General features: G+C 46.3%; 1 long non-coding RNA gene across 1 annotated transcript; it reads left to right on the forward strand.

Annotated features, from left to right (window-relative positions):
- Positions 1 to 9101: 9101 nt before the first annotated feature.
- Positions 9102 to 11692, forward strand: LOC135802393 (uncharacterized). Its single transcript, XR_010550543.1, has 2 exons — positions 9102 to 9212; positions 9465 to 11692. It is a non-coding gene; the product is annotated as an uncharacterized lncRNA (long non-coding RNA).
- The last annotated feature ends 2082 nt before the right edge of the window (positions 11693 to 13774 follow it).

Below are 13774 nucleotides of genomic sequence, written 5' to 3' on the forward strand. Positions count from 1 at the left end.
TCGACAAAGTTTAAGCGCGCTTGGAATGTAGCTCCAATAATACATCAAGTTGTAACACAACTGACGCTTACCGGCATCCCAAGTGGTCAACCTGCGGCAGGTGATCCCGTCGGGACCGCGAGCACGAGATTTTACCGTCGCTAAGGCGTTTAGAATTTCAAAATTTTGTATTGGGCCGTTGAGTTCGAGAAGATGTTCCTCAATTATACTGGTGCAGTTAACTGTGTTGTGATCTACACGGGACTTTTCCCTCCGTTAGGGCATTCGAACAAAGGAGAGTACGTAGACTCTATTGCCTCTACGGAAATTAAGCCGTCGCTGACCAGGGAGTGTCATCCAGGATGCACCTTGCAAGTCTTGCTCGGTCAGTACTGTACAAAGATTGAGATAATTTGTACAGGTGAGCTCTGGACCTCCGCTTCTCGGCACGTTTGGAAGGAGCAGCATGAGAATTAATTGCTGCCCCCGGCCGAGGCGTTGGTGTTCGAAACTGTCGCCTGACGTGGAGAAATTATTTCCGCCACCATCAGGTCGATTGCTTTGATCGCGTCATCGCGCGAGCGGAACAGAATGTCTAGAAGCTCTCGTTCATGCGAAGCCACGAGGACTTCGATGAACCTGCTTCGCAAGATATCGGTACTCCTGTCTTCAGAAGTTAGCACGGGTGGCGCGGAGCGGGGAGGCCCATATACCCCCATTCCTTCCAAAATTGAGAATTCCTCAATAACGCCGTCCACGGGCGCGGAAGGAGGTGAGGGCGGAACCACGTTCAATCTGATGTCCGACGGGGCCTCAAAGACCTCGTCATCACCCATCGCTTCTTCGATCTCGCTTCGGTATCGTGCAACAAGGGAACGGTATTCAGCGTTCTGGCGTTTCTTTTTAAGAGACTCCAGAGGCCGACCGTTCATCTGTGTTACCAGATACTTGTTGATATGACGCAACTCTCCGTTCCAACGAGCTTCAAGCAGCGCCATATGCGATATCTCCAGCGGAGACCACCGATGATGTTTGTGCTCGGTCCCCAAAGCGTTTTGAGTGTTGTATTCTGCGGGATGTCTCATCCTCATATGCTGACTTACTCCCTCAACGGTAGCAAATTCAGCATCGCAGACCTCGCACTTGGGTGAAGAAGTGGAAGCTCCACGCCGTGTAACGCAAAAGCGGTGATGAGCCGCTAAACCCCGTTTGGTGGCAAAGACTCGCCCACAGTCACAAGTGGCTGTGGTTGAGGCGGGGCGCGCTATAAGAGAGTCATAGTTACTCCCGCCGTTTACCCGCGCTTGCTTGAATTTCTTCACGTTGACATTCAGAGCACTGGGCAGAAATCACATTGCGTCAACACCCGTTGGGGCCATCGCAATGCTTTTTTTTAATTAGACAGTCGGATTCCCCAAGTCCGTGCCAGTTCTGAGCTGATCGTTAAATGGCGGCCGAAGAGGACACACGCACCTGCACGCGTTGCCGCGCCGGCACGGGCCTCACAGCAAGGAAGTTCCGCGGGAGGCCAAGGCACGGGACCGAAAAAAGATTTGCCGCCGAAACGGTTTCACCTCGCCCAGGCCCGGCACGTCAGCCAGAACCCGCTTCCCTACCAAGCCCGACGCGCCCCGACCCTCAGAGCCAATCCTTATCCCGAAGTTACGGATCGAATTTGCCGACTTCCCTTACCTACATTATTCTATCGACTAGAGGCTATTCACCTTGGAGACCTGCTGCGATTTCAGCGATTTTGAATACTGCTCAAAATACCCCAGGCATTGCCGACCTTGACGAGGTGGTTGGGCTCCTGCTCAGGTTTGCTCCTGTGCAGGTCTAACGGTAATACATTTTAAACGGTTGAACAGTGCAAGGAGAGTGAGGTAGATAGGTCACGTGACCGCAAACCCAAGCGGTTGCGTGGGGCCTAAGGATGGCGACATCCCAAGGCGAAACGCCACCCGTGAGTCGGACGAAACAGGTCTGTAGGCTGTCCGACAGGCTCACGGGTTTGGAGGCAATTGCCTTCGAACTCGAAGCAAAATCTAAGGTGACGAGGCCGGCATTAGCGGCGCAGCTCCGTGAGGAGATTGCGTCGCTAAGGAAGGCGTTTATCCTTAAGGACGAGGAGACCGCAATGTTGGTCGCTCGCCTTAAGGAGGCGCGCGAAAGTAGGTTGGTGCAAGCACCAACCATAAAGAAGGTGGACCCTGCACCACAGAAAAAGGCAGGGAATAAGAAAAGCGAAAAGTCACTCAAAGTGACAAAAGAGAAGCCCAAGACGGCTGCTGGGGCCATCAAGGTTGGGCTTCCCAAAGGGAGATCGGCTGCGATCTCCAAAATAGCTGCGTCGATGAGGAAAGAAAAGGAAGCGGCAATCCTCATCGTCGCGGAAGATGGCGGTGACGCGGACGAGGCCAGGAAGAGGCTGGCAAAGATTGACCCTGAGCAAGAAGGCTTCAGGGTCGTACGCATGCGATCACACCGGAAAACCGGTGTGATTATCAATTGCACAAACCCCGAAGAGGCAAATAGGTTACGGTCCATGGACCTTAAGAAGCATGGATTGAAAGTCAAGGAAGTGGAGAAGCTGACTCTGAGGATGATTGTAGCGAACATCCCGGAGTCAGTAAGCCACGAGAATCTACTGCGTCTGGTGAATATACAGGTAGCAGAAAAAGAAGGGCGCGAGGAGCCCAGGCCAAATGCAATAGCAGCAGTTGCGTTTGAAATAAGCCTAAAGAATAAAAACCGCCACATTATCCTAAATGTGGAAATGTGCACTCGCACGCCTGGGGCGCGTTTACTGCGGCTGGGAGTCCTTCCAAGTCCGCGACTACGTCGTCGTCAGAAGGTGTATGAAGTGTCAGGGGTATGGACACCCAACCAAATGGTGCCGTTCCCAAAAAGAAGTTTGTGGGCACTGTGCCCAAGCACACAAATCAAGCGAGTGCCCAAACCGTGAAGGCCAGCGAAATGTGGAGCGTGCAAGGCAGCAGGCCGAACACACTCCCACAATGTGAAGAATACGATAGTCTGCCCAAGCTATCACATTGCCCGAAGGCAATATATCGGTAAAGTTGGCTACGTAGGTGACTACGAGTTGGCAAACGCTACTGCCTTACAATGTTAAACGTCCTACAGCTCAACTGTGGAGGAGCAAAAGTTGTTCTGGATGAGATACGGGAAAGGATGGAGTCGCATGGGTTTGACCTGCTTCTTCTCCAAGAACCGTATGTGAATGCACATGGCATGCCCTTTTCGATGCAAACTATGAAAGTTTTAGGAAAAGGAAAAGCCAAAGCTGCGATTATCGTAGCTAACCATGAGATAAGTGTTTTACACCTATCAGAGATATCGGATTCACACATTGTGTGCGTCCGTATTGATCACGGGGGAAACTCCTACGTCCTCGTGAGTATGTATTGGCAGTTCGGTGACGACCGCCAACACTACATCTCAAAACTCTGGAACTGTGACACATCGTGTCATGCCGGATCTCAGGTTGAAAATCTCATCCAAGAACACAATTATTACATTTTGAATGAACCTGGCACCATTGTACTTTCAATGGCCCAAATGGCCAATCAAATATAGACGTAACATTCGTAAGTGCTTTAGCATTGAATGATGCCCACTCGTGGCTGGTTGAAGACGCAAAATGGTGCACGAGCGATCATAGACCAATCCATTTTCAGTTAGGCAACAAACGTCATGTCAATACCGAGAGGGCGGTATATAAATACAAGTATTCTAAGACGGACTGGGACAAGTACAATGAGAAAACTCTCGAAATGCTTGCCCAAATTGAAAAGAGCGAAGAACCCGAACATCTCGCTACTACTAATACTAATTTGCATTAGTATCCGCTAGAGATAGTTGCGTGCCGAAGGTAAAACTTCGAACACGTATAACGAATCTCTGGTGGTCTAAACAACTGGATGATCTTCGTTTGAAGGTCTTCCGGAAGAGAGGGCAGTTGCAGAGAACTAGCGCCGTCGAGCTGAAAGGAAGGCGAAAGAAAGAATACAGCGAACTTCGAAATAGATACCGACATGAGATCAGGAAGGCCAGGCACACCAGCCTGGAATTGCTAGTTGCAAAAACTGTTGAAAGCTGCTCAAACCCCTTTGGGTTTTACTATAAAATGGAAATGGGGAAACTGAAGCGTCGGTCTGCACCGTACACCGTCCTCAATAAAGAAGGTACATACACTAGCACGCAAGCGGAAACGTTCGAAACGATCGTGAACGCACTTATTGCGGACGATGACCCAAACTTGGACTCAGATGAGTAGGCAGAACTGCGGGAAAAAGTACATTCGTACAGAAACGCAAAGAATTGCACGCGATTCACCGGGGAAGAGCTTGATTCGGCCATCGCAAGCCTTAAGAACAGAAAGGCCCCTGGCTATGACGGCATTACTGCTGAAATAATCAAGGCCGTGTATACTAACATTAAAGAGGAATTGCTCGAACTTTTCAACGCCTGTTTGGTGAATGGTAAATTTCCAGACGCATGGAAACTAGGCCTCCTAGTTATACTTGCAAAACTGGATAAAGATCCTAGTTTGCCAAAAAGTTACAGGCCTATTTGCCTCCTAGCTGTGCTAGGCAAAATACTCGAGAAACTTATAGTGATGAAGATGGGCAAAGAGCTTACATGACATCACCAACTCAGTTCGGCTTTACAGCCGCCAGGTCTACTGAACATGCAGTTCATGAACTGTACAAGTATGTAGATGAATCTGACGCAAAGTACGTGCTAGGCGTTTTTGTTGATATAAGCGGCGCTTTTGATCATTTGTGGTGGCCCGCAATCATCAAGTCACTACGGCACCGAAAGTGCCCACAGAATTTGTACGACATCCTCAAAGACTATTTTGTGGGGAGGATTGTCATGCATAAAAAGAATAAAAGTGTGAAAAAGTGGGTCACAAAAGGTTGCCCGCAGGGATCGGTGCTAGGCCCCATGCTATGGAACCTAGTGTTTGACGACTGTGAAAAGTTGGGCGACAAACAAATTGACTATGCAGATGACAGAGTCATTCTTAGAGCAGGCAATTCTAGAAAAAAGCTAGAAATCAAAGCACAAGGGGCAGTCGATAAGCTGGATCGATGGTGCAAGCACAACAAGCTTGAAGTGTCAGCCCCAAAAACGAAAATTATGTTGCTTAAAGGTAAACTTGACATGAAACGACCTCCGGTAATCAAACTGGGGGAAAAGAGCCTCGCTAGTGTCAAACAGTTTCTGTACTTAGGGGTGTTGCTGGAGGAAGGGCTACGCAGCAATGCGCATGTCGGCAAAATTTGCGACACATCCACAAAGACATTCTTTGCCTTTGCTCGGATGGCCAAGCTAAAAGGAGCACTTACCGGAAGGACTAAACAACTGATCTATCGAGCAGTAATTGAACCCATGTTTAGATATTGTAGCTCGACGTGGGGCCAAAGACTAAATGCAAAGCATATTCAAAGGCTCCAAAGTGCTCAAAGGAAACCGTTGATTGCAATAGCAAGAGCGAATTCAACTACGCCGGGGCACCTACTACCACTACTATGTGGAGTTTTGCCCGCCGAATTATTAATTAGAAAGCACATGATGCAATTTAAGGTTCGCGTAGATACCGGAACCAAACTCTCGGCTGACCACCGCAGAGAAATAGAGTCGGATGTGTACGACACTTGGCAACGCCAATGGGTGTCGACACATGATTCTGAACGATATGCACATAGGCTCTGGCGGAACGTGCATGAGCGCCTTGCGTCCAAGTATGTTCCTGGAAGGAGTGTCACGGTAATCCTTACCAGGCACGGACCCTTAAGGCACTATTACAAAGAGACGTTGAACAGGGACGTGGATCCGTCTTGTCCCTGTGCAAATATTGAAACACAAACGGTAGCCCACGCGGTTTTCCGATGTGCACAAACCGAAGTACATCGTGCAACGCACGTTGAACTACTGCGCATTCTCCAAACAGGCGACTGGGAAGAGATTAGAAGCGCAAACATGTACTCAGAGCTTGAGTCCTTCTGCAATAAGATTCACTTAGAACTTATTCGCTTCGACTCAATGCTCTAAAAATTTGCATTATACCCTAAGGGACTTAGCCGAAGTGGGCAAATGCCTTGGCATTACTCACATAATGGCGAACCATGGACACTGAGGCATCGGAGTACATGTTTCTGGAAAGAGTCTTCGCAACTTCTTGGGGCACCCTACGCGACATAGGCTACCTGGCTAGATGTTTCTGGCCTTAATACCTTATGGGTAGTTCTAGATTTTAAGTTTTGGCAAACTTATGTAGTCGACGCTAGCAACACCTGGAGCTGTTTGTACGCACAGGACCAACAGGTAGTGAATGAACGCGCAGTCGGCGGGCGTCGCGATTCATGATTTGCGCCAGCGGCACGCAATTGAAATAACATACCGTTACCATGGGTTACCCAGAAAATCCCGGGTTATGGACGGTCCTCGAAAGGAGGGGAAGTCGTGGGGGTTGCGGCGTAGGTAGATAGTCGCTTGACTAGTGTGCACTAATGTATCGGTCGACTAGATATCTAGGATGCATTAAAAGCACTGGTAAAACACGGCTTAGTAATACTGGGCCGTGAAGATGATTCGAGTTATTGCCAAACACGCCGATTAAAAGCACGAACTTAGGTGCGGTTTATGAATAACTTTGGATGTCCCTCATAACCCCCTCCGGGGGCACAAGATTCGTCGCATATACGATCTTGTGTGGGGCCACGTGTTTAAGAGTGGCCTCTTCTGCGATATATGCGTATAGCTATTTTGAACACTGCTCAAAATACCCCAGGGATTGCCGACCTTGACGAGGTGGTTGAGCTCCTGCTCTGCAGGTCGAACGGAGATACATCTTAAACGTTTGAACGCAGGGACAGTGAGTTCTCGAAAAGGTATATAGGTCACGTGACCGCAAGCCCAACCGGTGGCGTGGGGCCTAAGGATGGCGACATCCGTAGGCGAAACGCCCCCCGTGAGTCGGACTAAACAGGCCTGTAGGCTGTCCGACAGGCTGACGGGTTTGGAGGCAATTGCCTTCGAACTCGAAGCCAAATCGAAGGTTACGAGGCCGGAATTAGCGGCGCAGCTCCGTGAGGAAATTGCGTCGCTAAGGAAGGCGTTTATCCTTAAGGACGAGGAGACACCGATGCTGGTTGCTCGCCTTAAGGTGGCTCGCGAGAGCACCAACTTGCTTGCACCAACCATAAAGAAGGTGGACCCTGCACCACAGAAAAAGGCAGGGAATACGACAAGAGACAAGTCGCTCAAAGCGACAAAAGAGAAGCCCAAGACGGCTGCTGGGGCCATCAAGGTTGGGCTTTCTAAAGGGAGATCGGCTGCGATCTCCAAAATAGCAGCGTCGATGAGGAAGGATAAAGAAGCGGCAATCCTAATCCTCAATAACCCAGTTCGAGTCGAGCAGCCGAAGCGAGCGGACGTGTCCAGCGAGTGCTCTCTAAAGTTACGATCGGTAGGATTAGCGTCGCACGGTTTTATACCTGAGGCGCGGTCATGCCCGGCGACGAGAACACGCGTGAACTACATTCACAGCTAGTGAAGCGAGTGAGTGTGAAAGTGATCGTGCGCGTAGCAAAACGCGCCAAAGTGTTTGCCCTGGTGCAAAAACTGTCTCCGATGGCAAAGCAAAGGTTTTGACAGTGAGTGTGTGGTGGTGCTGAGTGCAGTGCCGTTAGAAGTGAAAAGTGCTAGTGTTAGTGTAAGTGCGTATGCCGATGCGCTAACAGGCGCAAAGTGTGTGAAACAAAGTGTGGAAAGTGTCGAGAGTGCCGCCGTCGACGAAGCAGATGCCCAAAAGCTTTTTAGCTTTTGGATACCATCGCCGGAGCGGCACTCAAAGTGCGCGACAGCCGGGTGACGGTCACCAGAGGTGACCAAGCCCAAATAACAAAGTGCCTCGAAGATATTCGGGGCATTGTCGCATCCTGGGACAAACCAGCCGAGGCAATGACCAAAGCGGTGCCCCAGCCCATCATCAAACGGGCAAGGGATGCGACGACGCAGACGGCTGCGCCGGTCGTACAAGTACCGACCCCAGCAGCTGCCGAAACCTCCACGGCCACTAACCTAGCACAGCGGTATGCCCTACGCGCCGAAATATTGAAAATTTCGGGCATTAGCGGTAAGTGCGGGCAAAACCCCGCATTTACAGTTAATGGGGTCGTAAACGGCATCACCGACGAAACCGTAAATGAAGCACTAATCCGGGAAAACCCGGATTATAGTGATTATAAAGCGGTCGGTAGCTGCAGGGGCAATGACCTACGTCGTCAAAACGTAGTAATCGAAGCCTCAGAGGCATCGTGTAAAGCGGCAGTAGCAAAAGAATGCGTCGTCATTGGGCTGACGGCGCATCGTTTAGATTGCTTTATTGCGCCACGGCAATGTTATAACTGCTGGCGCTTTGGACATACAGCCGCCAAGTGAAAGCACCCGCTGCGCTGTAAAAGATGCGTAGGTAAGCACGCACATACAGCGTGTAAAGCCACAGCCGTAAAATGCACAAACTGCGCGGATATGCGGCTACCCGGGGGCGCACATGGCGCCACAAATACTAATTGCGCGGTCTACAGGCGACGGATCGCGGAACAACGGAATTGGGTGGGTACGAATTAATTTCACAATGGAATTAAGGTGCTGCCAATTAAATCTTGGTCGCGGTAAAGCCGCGACTAATATGGCAACACGTAGACGGATGTTATGTTCCTTCAAGAACCATACCACCGAATAAAAACTTATCCGGGATGGGACTTGTATGGAAAAAGCAACGCAGCGATCGCAGTCCGCAAAGTACATTCGTCCATAGAGTTGCGCCAGTTCTCTTCCGAAGAACTAACGGCAGTTAAGGTAAAGAATATTGTCCTGGTTAGCATCTACGCCAAGCCAAGTGGCAACATAAGCACACTTGCATGCACGCTTCAAAGTTTGCTGCAAGTTATTAAAGGTCCGGTGATTATTGCCGGCGACTTTAATGCTAAAAGTGCTATGTGGGGTAGCGAACTAGTAGATACTAGAGGCGCGGCCGTAGAAGACCTAATCGGAGCCGCAAACTTGGACCTGGTGAACGACCCGAACTCCTCTGGTTAGAGAAGACTTGCAAATTCTCTGAAAACCAATTTGGTTTTTGCAAGGGAAAGAGCACTATCGATGCACTAAAGCAGGCCGTGTGCCACATACGTAAGGCAAAGGTACAGAAGCAACACTCGTTACTCGTTGCACTCGACGTGCAGAATGCGTTTAATTCTGCGTGGTACCCAAAGGTGTTCGAATTATTGGAGAAAAGCAACTGCCCGGGCGACCTGGCACAAGCGATCTCTAGTTTTTTGCAACATCGTAGTGTTTCCTCGCAAGTGGTTACCGTAGGTACTACGCGGGGTTGTCCGCAAGGTTTTTGTTTGGGGCCCGTTCTCTGGCTTTTAATTATGGAGGATTGGTTTCAGGAAATACGAAATGTACAACTTGAGGCAGGTGTTCGGGTATCTGAACAGGCGTTTGCGGACGACCAGCTCCTGGTAATTACAGGGCCGCCAACAAAACGGATTGAAACTGCATGGCTGTCAATGGGCACATCAACACAAGCTGGATTACGCGCCGCACAAAACAACTGCGATGTTTGCCAGTGCGACCAACATACTGAGGGAGCCCCAGATCCGTCTCGGCGACATTGTCGTGACACCCACTGAGTCACTGAAGTATTTGGGCGTTATCATCGACCAAAAGTTGAACTTCGTTGAACACGTGAAATACGTCAGGGAAGATTGCAAGTGCTGGCCACAAGATCCGGGCCATCATTGGCAGAACATGGGATACACACCCACGTGTTCTGCGCAAAATCTATCTTCGAGCTGCAAAACCAGCGTTGCTGTACGCGGCGGAGATATGGGGTGAGAAATCCAAGGACTCGCGTATACGGAAGCACTTGGCCGCTGCCCAGCGACCATTTCTGCTTGGAACGCGTCTGTCCAAGTGCTGGCTGGGTGTATGCCACTTCATCTCGAAGCGCGGCAAATGCACGAACAATCAGTACAGATGGATGCACCCGACCTCGAACCCAGGATGAAAACGGCGGAAAAGTGGCATCCGGCGGTTCCAACACCGCGTTGGAAAGAACTTAAAACCGTCCCAGACGGTGAGTCATCGGAAGACTGGTTCTTTACGAACGCGGCGCGCAAAAACGACGCCATAGGAATAGCGGTTCAACAACCAAACGGTGAGTTAATTTGTTTCCGCTTGCAAGACGGATACCCGGTCCTCCGGGCCGAATTGCAAGCAATTAAATGTGCTATCGATACTGCCGCAAATATTTTTGTTACAGGTCGCAAAGTCAACATCGTGTCTGACTCGAGAGTAGCACTAGACATTCTCGTTAATGGCAGATGCGGTGTTGCGCAGGACATTCTCTGCCAAGTCAGAGCCATCGAAGGAGGCGGCTGCGAGGGGGTCAACTTCTGGTGGGCAAAGGACGCGAATCCTAGGATCAGGGCCGCCGACATTGCCGCACGGGAAGTGGTGGAAGCCATAGTCGACTACCCGACAATCCAAGCGCCAACGACGAAAGACATGGTGAAGACGAGGACACGGAACGGACGACACACCGCGATCATCTGCCATAATGTGGTCGAGCGTGATCACCGAAAGCTGTGTGCTCATGCGTGATCTGATTCGAGGACATTGTCAAGCAGGGAGTTCGACTGGAGCGAAGTTAACAGAGAGTTCTAATGTATTCTAGTTATAAATCTGGTTTTCCAGTAAAATTTTTGGTTGCAATCAATCCATCAGGTTTATTACTTTTGTATCAAAATCATATGGAGGAAATGATAATGATGGATTCATATCCAACGATTCCGGAATTCTTAATTTAATTAAAGCCAGCGATCAAATTCGTACAGATAAAGAGTCTCCACAAATTTGTCTCATAAACATTTGAAACATGAAAACTACTACATAACTTGCTGCCTTTTGATAAACTTTACGTTTTAAAAATGTCTAGGTGAATTTGTAGAAAGCTGCTGAATAGTTTTTTGTCAACAATTTAGCTGAACCACTATTTAAAAAATAAGCCACAGGGCAGCGCTAACGTTGCGCGCCAAAGACACTTTAGTAGTATTTTAGCATTTTTACTAGCAATATGGTATATGAAGTTTGCTAAATGGTCTATGTATAGTGTCATGTATGGAGTTGATTAGTTCATTTAATAAGTTGTTTTAATTTGTGTTTATGTACTAGTACGTTTTCTTTAATGTTTAGATGATTGTCTTTAAAGGATTTTAGTATTGTATGTATATTTTCTATTGTATTGTGTTTGTGGTTGTGTTGTAGTATGTGTTTGGCATAGCGTGAATGATATATGTGTGGATTTTTTATAGCGCTTGTGTGTTCTTTGAATCTGCTTTCCATATTTCTGTTGGTTTTGCTGATGTATATTTTATTGCATATGTTGCAAGTGGTTTAGTATATTCCGTTGTTTTTGCATATGTTGTTGTCTTGTATTAAGTTTGTCTGCACTTTCTTGATTAGTTTATTGTGTATTTTGTATGTGAATTTGAGGTGTAAAAATGTATTTGATGTTATATGTATCTTTATTTATGTAATGGAATATGTGGTACTTAATGATTCTTGTCATCAATTACGTTAAATTTTACAATAAAATATATACATGTATACAAAATTTATTGTATAATGAATTGTAAACTCCAAACATTCTAAAATATCGGTATTACTAGTATTTTAGTATTTTTACTCACAAGGAATAGCGGACGGTATATATCCGTCTGGAAATACCGGTATTTCATACAAAATCCGTAAGTAGAAACAGCAGACACTGCACCACAAAAGGTGAAGAAAAAGACAGATATCCAAGTCAGCAATCAAACAAAATCAACTGCCAAGGAGAGTCGAAAGAGAAAGAGAGCGAATGAAATGAATAAACGTGCCTCGGCCCCACCCAAAGTGGCTGGCACGCGACACATTGAAACATGCATGCCCCGCTGCACAGCTATTTTATAATGAATAATCACTTGATAACACTCCCAATCAAGAATTGAGTAGATACATTGGGTATCCACAGTACTCGCAATTTTAATCTACAATTAATATATCAGTATTTTGATAATATTTCATGTTGCTTTGCAGTAGTATTATATTTAATTTCTGATTAATTTTTAATATATTAATGTAGTCACTGATTTCCATTTTTGGATTTAATACTTGTATCGTTTTGTAATATATTTTTTTAGGTTTAGTTTAGTTTGTGTGTTTTTTTAACGGATTCACCGTACTGTAGATAAATTTATATGTTAGAACATGGTGTGACACCGCTCGCTGTTGCTGCACGTTTTGGTTCTGTTTTGGTCAACCCGCATGGCTTCGTTTAGTTCATGGCAATTTATATTATTATAATTATTATACTATTATAGTTATTTTATTGAGGATACTTCACTTGTAGATCAACAGCTTCCTTATTTGTTCACAAAGACTGATGAACCAGAACTAACAGACTACGACAAATTACCGACGTGCCGCGCCAAAATTGGAATCCAGCCCGTGGCCACCCCGCGCATTTTGTCGAATAGAGGGGGCCTGGAAGCCACTGTGCGTCGCCTTATTGGTATTGATTCCACGTATAATATAGGCTTCCCATTGGGTTACAAGAATGAAAATAAATATACCTAGGCAAACTGATTTAGAATTGGTTTATTTTTAAGGAAGAATATATAAAACTATAACTTTCACCGGAAATCAATTCTTGAATTTTAAAATCGACAAAACCACTTAATACGTGACGATGGTAGCAAACTATGCTTAGCGATTTTGGTCACAAAATAACACTCTAATTTTGAAAGTTAATGCCTTTGCTTTTTGTTCCAATCGCAACTCTTCTTCGCGATCACACACAATTGTGCACAGATATGGATTTTTTCAAAGGCAGCAATTTACACCGTACTTCAAAAATATGCTCTTAAAAGTAAAACGAACACCAAAAACAAATTGTTGTAAATTTCAGATTCAATCACACACTTTCTTAGCCACAATGTGATTGATTCACAACAAGTAAGACAGATTATTGACATTGGTCAAAGAAGAAAAGATTTCTATATTTAATTTGAATGCGATCTAAAACAGTTTAAGCTTTCCAATATTTATTTGTTTCAGGCTGAGGGTTAAATAGATACGTGTGCATATGTGTTTATGTGCACCACGAAGTATAGATATAAGGAGTCCGAACGTCATGTTAAATTAATGGTCACGATCTAGGGCACCAAACATGCGCCAATAGAGCGCGCCACTATGCGTTAGTGAACTCGTTTAAATACTTACAATACTATGGACACCGCCAATATTTCACAAGATACAAGAAATTATGACATATTTTTAAATCTTTGGGCTATCAGTTATAAATTAATTGTTTATAACACATATTTTTCAAAGATATTACTCACCTTTGGTGCTTTGAATAAAACTACTTTTTCTACCTTCTCACTAGTCTTTCGGCCACTAAAACATCCTGGAATAGCACAACACCTTCCCATTTTTTAACACTACTAATTTTCAACAAATAAATTAGTTCGAAAAAATAATACTATCACGTTCCAATTCAAATTAATGTATACATACATATAAAAGTTAACAATATGGATAACGCATTCGACAAAGTTTAAAAATATGTATTTTTAAATTTAATTGAATTCAATTAAAGATTCACAAACCAGCACGTGTTCACGTGTAATAATAATCACGAAGTATCTAAACA

Source organism: Atheta coriaria, unplaced genomic scaffold (genome assembly GCF_025399875.1).
Source record: "Atheta coriaria isolate IRGN ID8LTWV9N9 unplaced genomic scaffold, Caltech_Dcor_3.1 hic_scaffold_17_pilon, whole genome shotgun sequence".
In the NCBI taxonomy this organism is placed as follows: Eukaryota; Metazoa; Arthropoda; class Insecta; order Coleoptera; family Staphylinidae; genus Dalotia; species Dalotia coriaria.